This window comes from Molothrus aeneus, chromosome 4 (assembly GCF_037042795.1).
Source record: "Molothrus aeneus isolate 106 chromosome 4, BPBGC_Maene_1.0, whole genome shotgun sequence".
NCBI lineage: Eukaryota > Metazoa > Chordata > Aves > Passeriformes > Icteridae > Molothrus > Molothrus aeneus.
In genome coordinates this window covers 66,818,782-66,835,439 of record NC_089649.1, presented here as the reverse complement: position 1 = coordinate 66,835,439, position 16,658 = coordinate 66,818,782, and the positions used below count along the sequence as shown (strand labels likewise).

General features: G+C 37.2%; 1 protein-coding gene across 2 annotated transcripts in view; it reads right to left on the bottom strand.

The window, feature by feature from the left end:
• CTBP1 (C-terminal binding protein 1) overlaps positions 1–16,658 on the bottom strand; it is a 234,128-nt gene that overhangs the window by 199,887 nt on the left and 17,583 nt on the right. The window lies entirely within an intron of this gene.

Genomic DNA, 16,658 nt, shown 5'->3' with positions numbered 1-16,658 from the left:
GACTTGGCAGTGGATAAAATTGGTGTTTCTTGGCTTTTTGTTTGATGTTAGTGGCCGTTTCTGACTGGCTCTGCTTGCCCCAGAGGGCACAGCTGGAGAAGTGCACAGCACAAACACAACAGGCTCAGAAAGCAGCAAAGCATCTGCCACTGCTCCCAAAGTGAAGCACTCAACCCATTCTAAATCTTAATTTTCTATTGCTAATTAAAAGTAGAAATTTGACAACACTGAAAAAAAAAAACAAGAGAAAATTAAGAATCATTAAAACATCTTATAATCCTGAGAACAAATGGCTGCCTATGGCTCAAGTGAGCAAATTCTGATCACAGGGGGTGGGATACTTTTTACTGCAGATCCCAAGGACTGAAAGAACAATGCCATAAATTAATAATAGCGAGTCTATAAAGGTTGAATTGATACTGACATCTTGGATATTATTACAGCAAATGACAGATTAATGGACAAAGGCACGAGATCCCAAAAGTCATCCTAGATATTTAATTACTAGGAAGTAACCAATAATCATATTAATTAGCCCAGCTAAAATTCCATCAAGCAGTAAATGATTTCAAAGGAAATTTTGGCTATAACAATGACAAGTTAAGTAGTAACTTAGGCCAATGCCAGCACAGAATAAATGATTTAATGATCCCCATAGAAAGTTTTATTTTACTGAGATCAATATCTGACCCCTATTATACACTAAAAGCCATGCCTAAAACCAATTATAAGAACTATTGTTGGTACTCAATTACAAAGAAATTTCCTTCTCAATTGTCATTCCATCAAAATTAAATACATAATATGGAACTCAATGCATCTTTCTGACATCTCAAGAGCAATATGAGCTATTTATATTTAAACATTTTATTTTAAAAAACCCTATAAATCTTCAGGACTCAACTTCCTGGCTTATAAAAAAATCAAAGCATTTTGCACCAATATGTATTTCTAAATGCAACATATTGTTATAATTTCTAAGTGAATCATGGAATGGGGTTGAAAAGGACCTTAAAGATCATCTCATGCCAACTCTCTACCATGGGTAAGGAGAGGTTCCAGCAGACCAGGCTGCTCCAAGCCCTGTCCAGCCTGGCCTTGGACATTCCCAGGGATGGGGCATCCACAACTTCTCTGGGCAACCTGTGCCAGTGCCTCACCACCCTCACAGTACAGAATTTTTTCCTAATATCTAACCTAAATTTCCCTGCTTTCAGTGTGATCCCATTACTCCTTGTTCTATCCCCGCAGTTCCTGATTCAATGAACATCAATAGCAAGACTGGTTTATCACTGCACAGGAAAACTAAAAAAAACAAAACAAAACAAAACCAAAACAAAAAAAAAATGAACTTCAGATTTTACATTATTAAAAGTATATTTTAAAAATATAAACCCTTTCAAACTTGACTTTCATCAAATGCAACAAGTACCCCACACAAAATAAAGGGTTTTATGATGCAGTGAACCTTTTTAAACTAAAAAACTATAAGTTGTATATTGAGTTTGTACCATTATGAAACAAAGGAAAAATTTCTTCACTTAGAGGGTGTTCAAGTACTGGAACAGGCTGCCCAGGGAGGAGATGGAATCACCATGCCTGGAAGCATTCAAAAGACATGTGGCTGTGGCACTTGGGGACAATAATGACCATGCTGTGGTTGGACTCAATGATCTTAGAGGTTTTTTTACAACCTTTATGATTCTATGCTTTTTAGAGGTAATACTTTTTATACATATAAAATCTATATATCCTCTATAAATCCTACTGGGCAATAAAACATTTGTATTCCAATTTTGCACCCTGTTGTTGCTCAGATCACATCTTGCTTGTGCACAAATTCTGCCTGTGAATGATACCAGGCAGCAACAAGGATAATTGCCACATATCAATCAAACATCACATAAAAAGGCTGTTCAACTGACAAAATGGGACCTGAATGATGGAATACTCAATTAAAAATCAAGAACTAATGGAAGTAAGATTCTTGACTAACTTGACTTCCTCATGTTTGTCATGGTCTAAAAGCAGGCTGTTATTGCCTTAGTCAAAAATAATCTAGTTTTATATTTATTTTTTATATATGTGTACATACCAGTCTAAATTTTCAAATATCTTCATAAAAACTTCCCACTGTGCTAATGCAATAGGCACTTAAAAAAAAACTTACTGGCTATTTAGATGCAGAGTCATTCTAATGTTGATGTAAAACCAGCTGACTCATAAGTTCATTCAAACATATTCATGTTTCTAGAGTTAACTCACAAGAGACAGGACAGGGAAAAAAATCTAAAACCAAAAGCAAATAACAAATACCTGCTTTTCAAGTCCATATTCAATTCATAATACTTACACTACTGTTTTCCTTCACTGAGCAATTTCCTTAAAAGCTTAAATTTTTAACCAAGTTTGTTTTCAGGAAAATAAATATAGCTTCCAGAAATTACTTGAGGAATAACTATTAATCTCTTTAGTACTGGAAAGTGTAGTCATAAACTAGATATTAACCTGAAAATACACTGGACAATCATTATGGAAATAAGTGAGCATTTAAGGTAGCACATCCCTTAATAGAAATACACAAATAATGAATACAGAATTAATAGGAAAGATCTCCAGTTCCATTGCAAAATTGAAATTTAAACCAAAGGCAAACTTATAATGAATTTTGGAAAAAGACTTTCCTACAGCAAGATTAATAATTGCTTTCAATTTTTTTAAATAGACAAAATAATAAAGCCTCCATATAAAATATAGCTGTAAAAAAATCCTGTGTTATCAAAAGAATCGTGCAGCAATTCATCTAGACAGTTCTCACTCTAATGCCACTTTATGATTACTGAGGTTAAAAAATGGGATCATGAAATAAAGAAGATTCATTTCTCAGAAGTTCTTACAGCTGAAAGTGGACACTAAGATTAACACATAGACAAGAAATCCAGGCCCTACAAGGATGAGAAATTTAGACCATCTGTATTACACCAAGTATTACTTATGCATTATTCTTGGCTTTTCATCAAACTCTGACCCTTATAAACATCCTTTTTGTTTAAAGCTTTGAAGATTACAGCTGTTCTTGTCACTGTTTTGGAAATCACTGCTCAAAACCTTTAAAATGGAACATATCTGAAAAGACTCAGTAAAACTGATATTTACCAAAAAAAGCTTATAACTAAAGTAAACTTTCAACATTCTGAAGATGAAAATAGCAAGAACAAATAATCAGGATAAACACAACTAGCTTAAGAAAACTTCAGGAAGGAACTATGAAATATGGAAAAATGATATAAAGATTATATACTCGGCATTAGGGAATATTGAAATATAAGGCACAGAAGGCTTTTCTCCTCTGAAAATAAAAAGAAGGATCTGTATACTGAATTAGAATTTATCATACCTGCTGCTTACTCTGAAAGTTAAATTAGAATGAACCAGTTACAATTCCAAAATAACTTGGGATAACCAGCTATAACATTACAGCAAGAAGATGTTGGCATTCATTTAATTCATCTGTTCCAACCCTTTTTCTGAAGCAGTAGAAAGCTATACCAATGTCTATGCTCTAAAAACAGAAATAAAATAATACACTGTATAGATTCTAAATAAGCACATGTATCAGAAATCAGAAAGGAATTTCTATAGCTACAAAATAGCAACCACCCCTACTCCACACATTTTATGTTTTAATTCTCCAATATATAATGACAAATGTACAGGAGAGCATCTCTCATGTTTTGAAGACCTAAAATAAGCTTGGCAAGCAATTTCTATCTGGAGTGATCTTATTGCAGTCTTTACAATAATAATTAAAGCAGAATCAGAAGCAAAGCAGCTTTATTGCTCTGAGGTTGCACCTGAGATAACCTGGGAGGAAATGTAAGAATGAATAAGCAGATTAATAAGGCAAAATGGCTCAAAACCTTGCTCTGTGACACACTGCTATCATTCCCAAGTTTTTAGCTATTAAACCATTGCCCATCTATTGCTACAGGTATGCCCAAAGGTCTGCTGGCCAACCAGAGGCTGCAGGACTCCAGTGCCCAGCCCAGAATAATGTCATTTTATACAACCACTGCTGGCTTAGGCAATGTCTAGAACTACACCCTGAACATTCTGGCAGCTGCAGGGAAAACTCAGGAAAGCCATTCAGGCAATTTGCTTTTATGTCATAAAATAACCTGTGGACTTTTGTATACCCAAAGTGAACTATTACTTCAGGTCAGATCTATCTTCCCAAGAGGCGTGGAACACTCCTGGAACTCTTCATTTTTGACTTTTATTTGATCTTCAAATCTCAAGTACATTTGTACAGCTCCAAATATAATCTAACTGAAGCTCTTTAGGCTACTCCTCTGGGAATGTTCCAATGAAATTCAGAAGTCCACTGTCACAGAATCACAGAAGATTTGGATTTAAAAATCATCTCGTTCCAGCCCTCCTGCTGTGGGCAGGGACACCTTCCACTACACCAGGTTGTTCAGAGCTCCATCCAACCTGGCCTTGGACACTTCCAGGGAGGGAGCAGCCACAGCTTCTCTGGACAACCTGTGCCTCACCCCTCTCTGGGTGAAGAACCTTTCTAATATCCAACCTAAACCTTTCCTGACAGAATTTCAGGCCATTTCTGTTATGAATAAGAAGCTTGACAAGGCCAATATTCAAGCAGCAATCAATTTATTATTTAATATGGTAAAGTATGAGCAATACAGCGCTTACTGTACAGTGGGGGAAGTTTTCCCTCCAACTGCACACCGATAATTGATGGTTACAGGTATTTATAGGGGTACTCATCAGCTTTTTTCAACAGTTTCTATTTCCAATTTTTTTACTCATCAGCAATTTTTATTCCAAATTATTACATCACAATTCTATACACTATTGTGATTTGAATTTCTCAGGATGTATTTCCAAAGGAGCATCCCCAGATGGTGATGGTCCAGTTTCCAAAAGAAGAAAGATGAATCCCATCTGGTGGAGTCCAGCTCCCCAGATGTGTCCACCTTTTAATTGCAGAGACTATAAATCTCATAACAGTGATGTCCAGCTTCCCTTTGGTCGAAACCACAAATCCTTGAGGTGATGTTCATCTTCCTTTCTCGAGCTGTTTTTCTCTGCTTCCATAAGGCGTGAGATAAGCATATTTCCTTTATATATATTCCAAAGCTAGAGTTTCAAGGATACAAGTAATATTCTAAAATTATACTTCAAAAGGTTATTATTGCAGAGCTTTTTTATGGATTAAATGCAAGCAAAAAGCAACATCCTTAACACCTTAATTCCAACGCTCCTAAATCAACCAGGGTTAATTGCAAACAAAAGATAGGTACAAAGGCCTTTTTCCATGCTTTATTTTCCTCAGTTATTATTAGAATTCACAACTATCCCATTGTTGATGTCCACACATTTTGCATTCCCAAGTACACACTTGGCCTGTTTGTACCTGACACGAAACACAGCTTTGCATCTCACATTTCCTCTTAGCATCTGCATCTCAATGCACCTCCCTGTGTACTGGCATCTCATTCCTAGCAAGAGGTTAAAAAAAGGTGAGATCTGCAGTTTGCAGACCCCCAGCACAGACCTATAGGGCCTGGTCCTATGTTTATAGCAAAGAGCAGCTTTAACAACAACACTCCAGTAGAAGGATTTCTTGGAGAAATTGTGCAATGTCTTCTACCAACCTGCTGCCAAAAATGCAATGCAGCTGAACATGTGCATTCTCAAAATGAAGGTGCAAACATGGAGAGGTCACTGGGCAAACTGCAAAGTCTTCCAGAAACACCAACAAAACTTCCTTTCCTGGAGGTCAGAATTCTAATTCAAGAGATCAGGTATTCCCACCTTTGGAACAAAAAAACAAACCAAAAAAACAACCAAAAAACCCCACCCTACACCATGAAGCTCAAATTACTTGCAGTACTATGTCTAGTGTTCAGGACTAAAATCTACATAAAATCTCACAAAATCTCAGAGGAAAAACAGCTTTATTCATTTATGAAAAATCACGACTCAGACAACCCTCCCTCTTTTTTCCTACCAGCAATGAGGCAGAATTGCACCCTAGAAATGTTCAGTAGAGTGGATTTTCAGGTGATCTCACATTTATTACACAAGCTTAAAGCAGAGCACCATACCTAACAAAATGAGATTCAAGTGATTCTGTCTGTATGCTTCTGATTCAGAATAATTTACAGTCAACTTACTTTCCAACTGTTTTAAAGATTTTTGTCTGAAGAAGAAATCAGAGGGAAAAAGGACTCAAAAAAGACATGAGTACAGGCACCACAGGACTCCCTGGTTTCACACCATCCAGCAAAAGAGCTCTGAAGAATGTGACAGCCAGTCCTCTGATCTGTGATTCCTTGAGGTCTCCTCCCAAAGCACTTACTTCAGTTTCAAGTAAAAAGATGAAGATGATACCTTTTTCCCAGCCCTTGAGTCTGACACTAAAGTCCTTCAGTAGACTAATACAAATGAAAATAAAATCAGTCCCTTTGTAAAGACCTAAGACCTCAAATATATAATAAAAAAACCATTGTATCAGTACCTACTAGCATTGATTTAAGTTTAATTCAATTGAGCAAAGCCAAATATTAAATTTTTACTTCTTTACTTTAAATACTTCTACATAAGAGCAAAGACATTTTATTTATATAGTTATCACTGGAGAGAGAGCTCAAGTTATTTTTTTTTAAAAATGGTGAAACTCTGAGCTTCAGACACCTACCTAAGATGCATTAAAAACCCTTAAAGAAGCATTTATGGTCAAATATTAGTGTGATAATATTCATACTGTCAACAAGGGAAAGGGAATCTGCAAGGCATGAAAAGCTTTGGAGGTCACCAGTTCAATGATTATCCTGAAATGATTAGAACTTTGCTTCCCCACAGCATAAATTGTCTCAGTGTACAAAAAGGAAAAAAGCAAGTAAAGCAGTAAAAAAGGGCCCTTACACTTTGATATTGATTCTCTCAGAGTTGTTCCAAGGGACAGTGTTTCTTCTTGAAGACAAAATAGAGATTGTCTTCTCTGTAGTGACAGCCACACTAACTCACCTGTCTTCTATTGAAAAACATGTCAGACTTGTGCCTGCTAGAATAGGGTTTTTTCCCCTCAGAAAAGACCTCAGAAATGTATTTGTAATATTTTCAGTGATTTTTTTTTCCTCCCTTTCAGAAAAAAGGTTAGCCACATTTCATTTTTACCTTTTGTTATAGCTTCCTTCCCCTCGGTCCTGTTCTCAGCTACAAACAAATGAAAGCATCATTTGTAACTGTGAAACACTAAAATGGGATTTTCTTCATTACTTCCCATTATAAAGTACACTGAACATTGCTCACTACTGCACTGCACTCCAAAAATGCCTGTAGCACTTCCTTTTTGTCAAAGGAAACTGCACATCTACATTAACAGATGTTTTACTTAATTAAAGCAAAACAAAAACCCAGCTACAACAGTTATTGATTCAAGTATTTCTAGCACATTTATTGTGTCCTCCTTTTCCACATATAATTTCTATTAGGTGTGTACTGCAAAAAACTAAGACATTGCAGGGCTATTCTAAAATAGCAAAGGCCTTTAAAAATAATGTTTAACTTCTGTGACTCGTTCAATCAACTCCAATTAAATCACTTGGTAAGAATGGATTCCTCCCAGGAGGGAATGCTGCACATATTAAGTCATTACACTTTTCAGGGAAAGTGACATATTCCTGTATTTAGAAAATTTATAGAGCAGTGCAGTTAGTAAAAATTGATTATAGCTGTATATCACTGATAAAAACATTAATGGATTAATAGCATCTATTTCACATAAACACAATTTTTGATGGTGAACAAAAAAAAAAAATCAGTTCTGGAGACATGTAGTTGTGTATATGCACCTAGTAAGCTACTACCAACCTGAAGTAAAGAGTAATTTAATCCACATATCTCTGTTCTAGGCATCAATTCCTTAAGTGTTTATTAGAATCATTCCAAGTACTTTTCTCTCTCATAGTTAGAACACAATAAATCATGAAATCCAAAATTTAAAAAATTACCAAGATGTTTTCAGACACCCTTTGCATCCAGAACTCCCAGCCAAGATGACTTTAGACTTTTTCTTATTGTACCACCACGAGACATGAAAGACCTGTTAAGTCATCTTAATGGAGAACTTGTCCCTGGGGTGTCTTCTGCAAGTGATACATTTCATTGACTCTGATAGTAAAAGGGTCATAAGCAGAAGCAACAAATATGCAATGTAGCACTGAATGTACATTCTGGATTTATTAGAGAAAATTGAAAGCATTGCAGCACCAAAACCTAATACACCATTAAATACAGCATAAAACACAATAAATACCTCTGTACCTTACTTTTATTATATGTTTTAGGAATATTTTAAGCCACAGTACATTAAGCTATTTTATACCCAGCATGGGGCCCTGCAGGTGATACATGAGAGCTCCATCTTATTTCTCCTCCTCAGAATGTTCTTATTTCTATTTTGTATGCAGTTTGTCACAATTTAATTTAAATAGCTGTTAAATAACTGGTCCTAAACCCATTATATGCTTTTACATCACATTCAAGAAGTACAGTACTCAGAACATCTAAGCTGTTTTTCTGCATACATACCTAAAAATATAAAGATTTTAAGACAGCAGCCAGTACATATCATTGGAACATATTATAGCAAAGTGTAATAACATTTGTGGAAAGCACAAGATTCAGTGTTCAGTATGAAGAGCAAAGAGTGATGTTGAGAAATGTTTCTTTTTTGTAAGTTGATAGGATAAACACACTGCTGGAACATTCCGTCCATGGCAGGAGACTAAAAAAAAATTAATGCCAAATTAGTTGTTCAATGCTGACAGAGTGAATGGGACTTTGCCCAAAAAAACCTCACATGCATTAGAAAAATTCTGTCAAAAAACAAACTTAGTACTACATCTTTGTGAAGAATGCACCTCAAACTTCTAAATAGAGATAAACTCTGTCCACTAAAGGCACCCTCACACAGTGATGGACAGAAGAAGCCACCTTTAAATGCAACTCTGGAAACACAATGTGAAAGCTACCAAGAAGTGAAAGTGCAAATCCTCCAAATATCTGTTAGGCTGAAACCTCTTGAAAATAAATGAAATAAATGAGTAACGTGAACAAGAACTTTTAATGTATATTCAATCACTGACTTTTCCCATATTCAGTAGCTGACAAAAGGCTTGGGATTTGCAAATTTAACCTCTAACAACAAAGAAACACAACAAAACCAAGCAAAATCAGATCATCCAAACTAGAAAAAAAAGGAAAAACAACCACAACTCAAGCTGCCACTGGACTGTCGTATCTTTGGGAGCCTTTGTTTACTTCTCAGAGATATTAGATTGTGCCATGACCAAGTGGTGCAGCTTTATTGAGTTTAAAATAGCAAAGATTAATGCAATAGAGCAGCCTTTATGAACTTAGCAGCAGTGTAAGGGCTGGAACTGGAAATTCAAGAGACAAACATAACCACAAGGATGCTCATACATCAACTGCTGCATCCAGGAGGTTTTCACATGAACATTTTTTGTTTGGTTTGGGGTTTTTTTATACTATACATGCCTTTAATGAACTGCAACATTTAGTATAGTTCAAAGAACTGGACTTACTCAATTCTGTTTATTTTATTTTTCTCTGCTCATTCTGAAGCACAATACTAGCCATTTCTAGATCCATTACTTATAAAGCTTTAGATCTTTGCCTGTGATTAAGCTTTTTGCTGATGGCATTTATGCAGGACAGGTAGAACAGACAAGTTGTGCAGCAAAGAAAAGCAGGGCCTTAAAAAAAAATCAAAATTAGTAAACTTTCAAGACTTTGAATCATTGACACCTCACCTTTTGTCCTATAAGACAGAATAAAGGTCACCAAAATAAGATGGATCATGCAAATGCCTCCAAAAGTAAGTGCCTGCCTATGATGCATCAAAATAAATCTTGTTCCCTGTAACTATGTGGAAAATACCATCCTGATGACTTCTGTTAGCTATTGCTACATTTTCTGCTTCAAAAGCATTCATAAACTATTCAAAAAACCCTCATGTGGGAAAATGTTGCTGTTTTTCAGAACATTAATACTACGTTCCTATATATCTAAGTCAATTGATTTGATTCTTTACCAGCAATATAGATAAACACAAAAATAAACTATTTTGTGATCATTCTGCAGTTCCTCTGAGAGCAGCTGTTACTGTAAACATGTTTTGCTAGAGGCAAACTCTGTTCTTTCTCTTTCAATGTAATTCCTGCCTTCCTCTGATTTTCAAGGTTGCTTTAGTGGGAATAAAACAATAGGCAGCCAAGCCAGATAGCACTGTAGTTTAAGTTTTAGCAAAATGTTTCCCCACACAGTAATACATATTTTATACACATAAATCTTCTTCCAGCTCCTGAGAATGCAAAGTTTGAGTCAATTCTTGGGTTTGTCGTGTTTGGTTTTTTTTTCAGGGAAAGCTTTTACAAACCATCACAAACTGCACCACTACAGTACTGAAGCTACTCAATACTAACATGCAGTTTTCTGCATGAGAATTTTGAATTACTTTATGAATTCTGCTTCAGTTACAGTTTAGTTCATATAAATATTTTATTATCAAAACAAAGAAGAAAAGTTCTAGTTGTTTTTCTAAATTCCCCTAGAAAATCAAGCAAATCACTTATACTGAAGGGGAACTGGTGCAAGAAGGAATTTAATATGGCAGAGATCTTACACACATACACACACTGATTATTTCAGTATTTCCTAAGACTGGATGTGGCACTCACTGGTTTAGTTCAGGTGTTAGGGCATGGGTTGGACTTGATGATCTTAAAGGTCTCTTCCAACTTAGTGATTCTATGATATGAAATCATCTCTCACAGAAGCTCAAAAACAGAAGAAGGAGAAGGTATTTATGCACCATGAACATGGATTGAGCACAGACACATCATGCTTGGCCAGCCCAAATGCAAAAGCCCACAGGAAGGACAAAGCCCCACACCTTGCAGCAGTCTCAGCTGGGAGGGGAGGGAGCAGGAGCTGCAAACTTGTGCACCACTCAGCCCAAAGACATTAAATCAGTGCCTTGGCTGCTGGCACATAACAATCCAAGCAGTTATTAATGTTTGAAATCCTTTTCAGCAAACCAGAGGAAGAATCAATGCATATACAGCAAACCCAGTACAGTACCAAGCTTGCAAAGGGGAGGATTGGTATAATAGATTCAGCTCAAAGGAACCTTGATGAACCAGAGGGCTGGGCCAGCAAAAGGCTTCTATCAATTAGAAGTAGAAAATGGCCCAACTGGAGCAGAGAGACCCCACACCTCAGAACAGACTGGGAACAGACTGCAGCCCTGCTGGAAAGAGTCAGCTCAGGGAAAAAAAACTCTCACAGAGCCCAAGTTATCTCAGCAGCAGAGAGAACAACAGAGCTCAAAAGCAAAGTTGCAGCTTGCAAGGTTCACATCGGTCTGAGACCTTTTCCTCAGGGCACAGGCAGTGCAGCAGTGGAATGGGCTGTCCAAAGAGATGAGAGAAGCTGTACCCTGGAGATCTCCAAAATGAGACAGACAAAGTCTGAGCTGGCACAACCTTGTGCCGTCAAGAGCTCTGGTCTGATGGAGAGGCTGGACAAGACATCCTGCAGGAGTCCCTGAAACCCCACAGGTTTGTGATTCCAATCCACAAGAACCCTTTACAAACATTCTTCCATATCTTAAGACATTTTCCCTCAGCAAGGTTCTATGTATTAGCCAAGAGAAGTCTATTTTCACATCTGATTTATCTAGACTAAGAGATTTTCTCATGCAAGTACAATTAACCTCTGCCAAAACTAAACTTGTAAACTATTTCAAAGTGTTATTGTGAAAAATGCCTCCAGGTTTCAGCAGTTAAGAAATTGGTCTAACTAATCCAACCCAATATTGCTGTTGGGTGAAAGAAATGTCTAAGATAGTTGCTATGCCCAAGCAAAAAAAGAGGAGCTGCAAATTTTCCCTATCCTCCCCTAAAGCTTCTGTCTGTGAGAAATTTTCAGCATTAACTGAAAGGCTGACCTTAGACTAATTGATTTATTGGCTTGTGGCACAGCAAAGTATCTCAGTCTCCTGAGGACAAACCTGGGCTGCAGGACTGGTTGTGTTTTGGGGTTTTTTTTTAGCTGAACATTATTAACATTGAACATAACAGTCTGATTTGAAAGACAAAATGAAGTCTTGGTCACAGTAGACATCATCAACATCACATTTGTGACACTGGAGCCAATTTTAGGCTCAGGATTCTTCAGGTGCTCACATTCAAGCAAGGTTTAAACAAAACTGATTCCAAGGTTTGGAATTCTATGTAACTAAAAATCTAATCCCAGCTAGAACAGACACTTCCATTATTTCATTGTGTGGGTTTTTCTGATCTGAAAATCCATTCTCTTCTCATAGCCTCCACCATGCTACCATAAAGTTTACTAAGCTTTTGAATATTTCACCCCTTTTTTCCCCCACTTCTCCACTACACTGAACACAAATTACTAGTCTGCACTCTGAAGACTTCTGTAAAACTTCCCCATGACAACTCCTGCCTCTCACTCAACAGAAAGGAATTAAATTATGTTTTCCCAAACCTATGAAGCCAGACCAAAACACCTGTGACATTTTCTAGCAAGTACCCCTGAGCCTTCTGCTGTGAGATGTCTCCCTCACACTTGAGACAAGTTCCCATAAAAACATCAGCAAATTCATTTAGCAACAGTGGTTCATAACTTTGTACCAATTCAAACAAACTCTAGAGCACCTCAAATGTCCAAGTAGGCACCCTCAGAGATCAACTATTAAAGCAGGTGCTCCCCAAGAAAAAAGGCAGAGAATGATTTAGCACCATCCACATTTTTTATACAGCATCCCAAAATGCTTTACTTTATCTGAAGGATTAAAACTCACACCTCTCTCCTACTAGTAGTGTTTAGGGCAAAGCAAATCTAGAATAGGCTGTCTTCTACCCATCTGGTTACATCTGAGGCACAGCACAGGAGAGAGTTCAAAGCTGAAAGTGGGGGACAGAAAGTACAAGAGGATATTCTCTAAGAAAAACAACACCCAGCTGAGGCAAAGACCTCAGGTCTGGTTATCTGCATTTGAAATTAATTTCAACATTTAGTAAAAAGCACTAAGGATATTTTTTAAAAAAGCAAATTTGTCAGCTCAACTTCCAAAGCAGGTTATTCAAGATGATTACACTGCTAAAGGTAAGGAGGCAGTGTTCATTTCCCAGCTTCCCAGCACACAAACAATTACTGTAAAGCCAGCATTCCTACTGCCTTATTCTTAGGCTACAGAAACATTTCTCATGAAAGTATCCCACTAAGCCAGTAAACAAATACATGTTGCCACCTGCTAGAAACAGGAGACAACTGTTCCCAGCACTGTGCAGAGAGCAGTGCAAATCTGCTTCTGCCATGTGGAGAAGCTGTAAACTACTTGTCTAACTTGGCAAAGAGAATATTAGGGAAACTTTACAAGTCTCTGCACTTGTTTATGATGAGACATTAATTTATATCATTCCTGATTAGATCCATGTGAATACTTTTGATCTATAAATAAGACTCCCTGTTGAACTACATGAAGCTAATTCAAAACAAGACATTCGTTTGCTGGAATGTGAGCAGCTGTGCAAAAAATAATTGGGATTGCTAGTCAAGGACTTCTATTTCAAAGTATTCCCCATGTAAACATGTTTTTTGTTGTTCTACTCTACAATTCATTATTGTATTTCTATGTACAGTATGATATTGTAACTCATTGATGTTATTAGAGTTGAAGGCAGAAAACCTTTTTTCTCTTTGCAGGAGAGCCCACCAGTGCTCCAGCCTCTCACAAATTATCTGTTTTATCCCAGCCAGGATCACAGCACAAAGCAATACAGTTTAAACTCACAGAATACAATTACAGAATAATCATCACATGACTAGAAAGAGCTCGAAAAAACAAACTCTTAATTGTGCCCAATAGTGATCCTTGAAGCAGTTTTTAGTATTTTCTCTTGCATGAGGTCTTTGGATGTACTTTATACCTAGCTTATAATCTCACTTCAACTTTCATCCCATTCCTGAAACTCAGCCATCTGTTATGCCTGAATTGCTCTATCAGTCTGTTATGCTTTCCAGCAATATAAATTTCTTACTTTGTCAAGTCTCAAATATGAATTACAATTCCTCCAGTGAATAAAGTAAAAATGAAATTTCAACTCTCAGCATGATCAAACATCCTCCCACTGTCCAGATATGTGGGCTCTGAAAACACAGATTTCTCTTCAAAAGACTTTAGAAATTACAGAAAAAGCAGCATCAAGAAGGAGCATTTGCTTTTCCTGGCTGTAATCCTCTCTTTATTACAATGTCCCTTGGTAGTCTCCAGTTACAGCAGTTACACACCATAGAAAGTCAAGAGCTGAAATGAATTTTTCTTTAAACTTATTTTTTGCAACACAAAATGTCTTTAGTCAATTCTAAGTAGGAAGTGACAACTTGTATTGACAGACTTCAAGTTGCTCAAAAATATTTTAGGCAATTCAGCCCCCAAGAAAGTGGTTTAGGGTCACTTTTCAAAGCAGCAGCTGGGTTGCTTCCTGACATCTTCTTGTCCAGAGAACATTCAGAGGCTGGCAAACATCTGGTTAGCAGCAACAGCTCTGATTATCTCTGACTTTCAGATTACTGGAAATGCAAGGTCTGCCACTTGCACATCAGCCGGGTCAGGGGATGAACATCCCAGGCTGTGGTTACAGCCTTGAGCTTTGATCACCCCGAACAGAAAAAAGGTAAAAAGTGCCAGGTTTAAGAGCATGAGAATCAAAATTACAGTGAGGAAACAGGAAACATGGGCTAAAAGAATGAGAGTGAACACAAAACTTGCTTGTGGTTTTACTCTCTCCTACTTAGTGTCACAGTTTTATCATCAATTACAAAATCCTGTAAAAGCTTGTTAAAATTTTTGGTAAGCAATCAAGAGATAGCTCCCTGATAATGAAACTTCTAGTTAAAATCACTTTACCACTGGTTATAGCAAAAATATTTAGTTATATTAATTCTAGTTTCATATTGGTTAGTTTTTTGAAAACTCTCATATAGCAGCTATATTAGGGGAATAAGGTGTTTAAAGGCTCAATAAACACTTAATATTCAACCAAAGAACCAGCAGTATTTTCTGTAACTTATATAAAAATCAATGCTAAACTTACTGACTAGTGAAAAAACATGGCTAGTACACGCATCTCAAATTTTCTTCTTAAGGCTTGTTCTTAGTGCCTTATCAGTTACATTTCAGTGTACAGAAAATTTAATTGACACAATTAAATCAGATTAAATTAACATGATTAAGGGTGCAAAATCAGGCATGTCAAAGTTAGGAAACACTAAAATTAGAAAGTAACATGCTCTGCATTTTTCCAAATATGAAGAAACCTTATGAGAGAAATCCCACCTTATTCCTCAAGAATTTGTTTATTGTACACTATTCAAATCCTGCTCCCAAAAAAGAAAATCTTAATGTGCTTTTCAGCGGCACTTTCAATTCTAATACCTGAATTTTCACACATTCCTTTAGTTTTGTAGAGTATGTATTGTGAAGAAAGCACCTTTTGCAATCTACAAAATAATGAAACTAAGGCACAAGAGGGTTAAGTTCAGAGGTATTAAAGGACTCAAATAGCCAATATAAGATTGTTAGACTTGATTTGTCAAAGGGCATGGTTGACACAGCCAAAAATGCAAGTCCTGGCTTAAGGTACATCACACCATCCCAAAGGGATGGGCGGTCACAGCTGCTAAAGGAAGGTCATCTTCAAGTGTCTCCCTTCAATTCTCCCAGAAAAGTGAGTTCATTCTTCACTTGTACAGCTCGGTATTTGATTATCCAGCAAGTCAATATACCCCAAAGAACAATACTGAGGTAACCACAAAATTACTGACTTCTGCTGACTTAGTGAGCTAAACCAGTTTGGCAAGCAGGAGATTTGATGTAAAGGAAGGAAAGTGACAGCTTCAGGAGAGGGAGTGGGATTTCCCCTCTTGGAGGTAATTGTTTACTGGATCAGGTTACACATCGCGCCCAGCTGAATGACTGGCTCAGGAACAGATTGCCAAAGCTGGCAACTACCCCAGAAAGAAAAACAAAACCAACCATCACAAACCTTTCTAGCAGTGCAAGAACAGAAGAACATCTGTCTTGCTCCTCCAGAAAACAGCTTTTCTGACTCTTAACTGATACCCACCACTGCTGCATCCTAAGGAACAGATCTAGCCAGGAAAATGCCCACTTCCTGAAAACACATTCCTTGTTTTCAACACAAGGTAAAAGAGTGTGGGAACTCAGCACATCGTTCCCGATGTCCAGAGATGCCAGGAGAACCCTTGGGGGTCTCGGAAATCCTGGAATGTTGCCAGAAGTGTCTGGTGGCTTGATTTTGATCCATCCACAGAAGTGACAGCAGTTTGAGGACATGAGAATCACTTTAGAGTGAAGGGTGTAAAAGGGACACATTTAGAGGGTGAAATATAAACTTTAAGGTTTTTGGTACAGGGGGGTTATGGAGACAAGATGGAGGGATCAGGGCGTGTCTCGTCCTTCTTCTTTCTTCTTCTTGTCTTCCATCTCCTGTGGT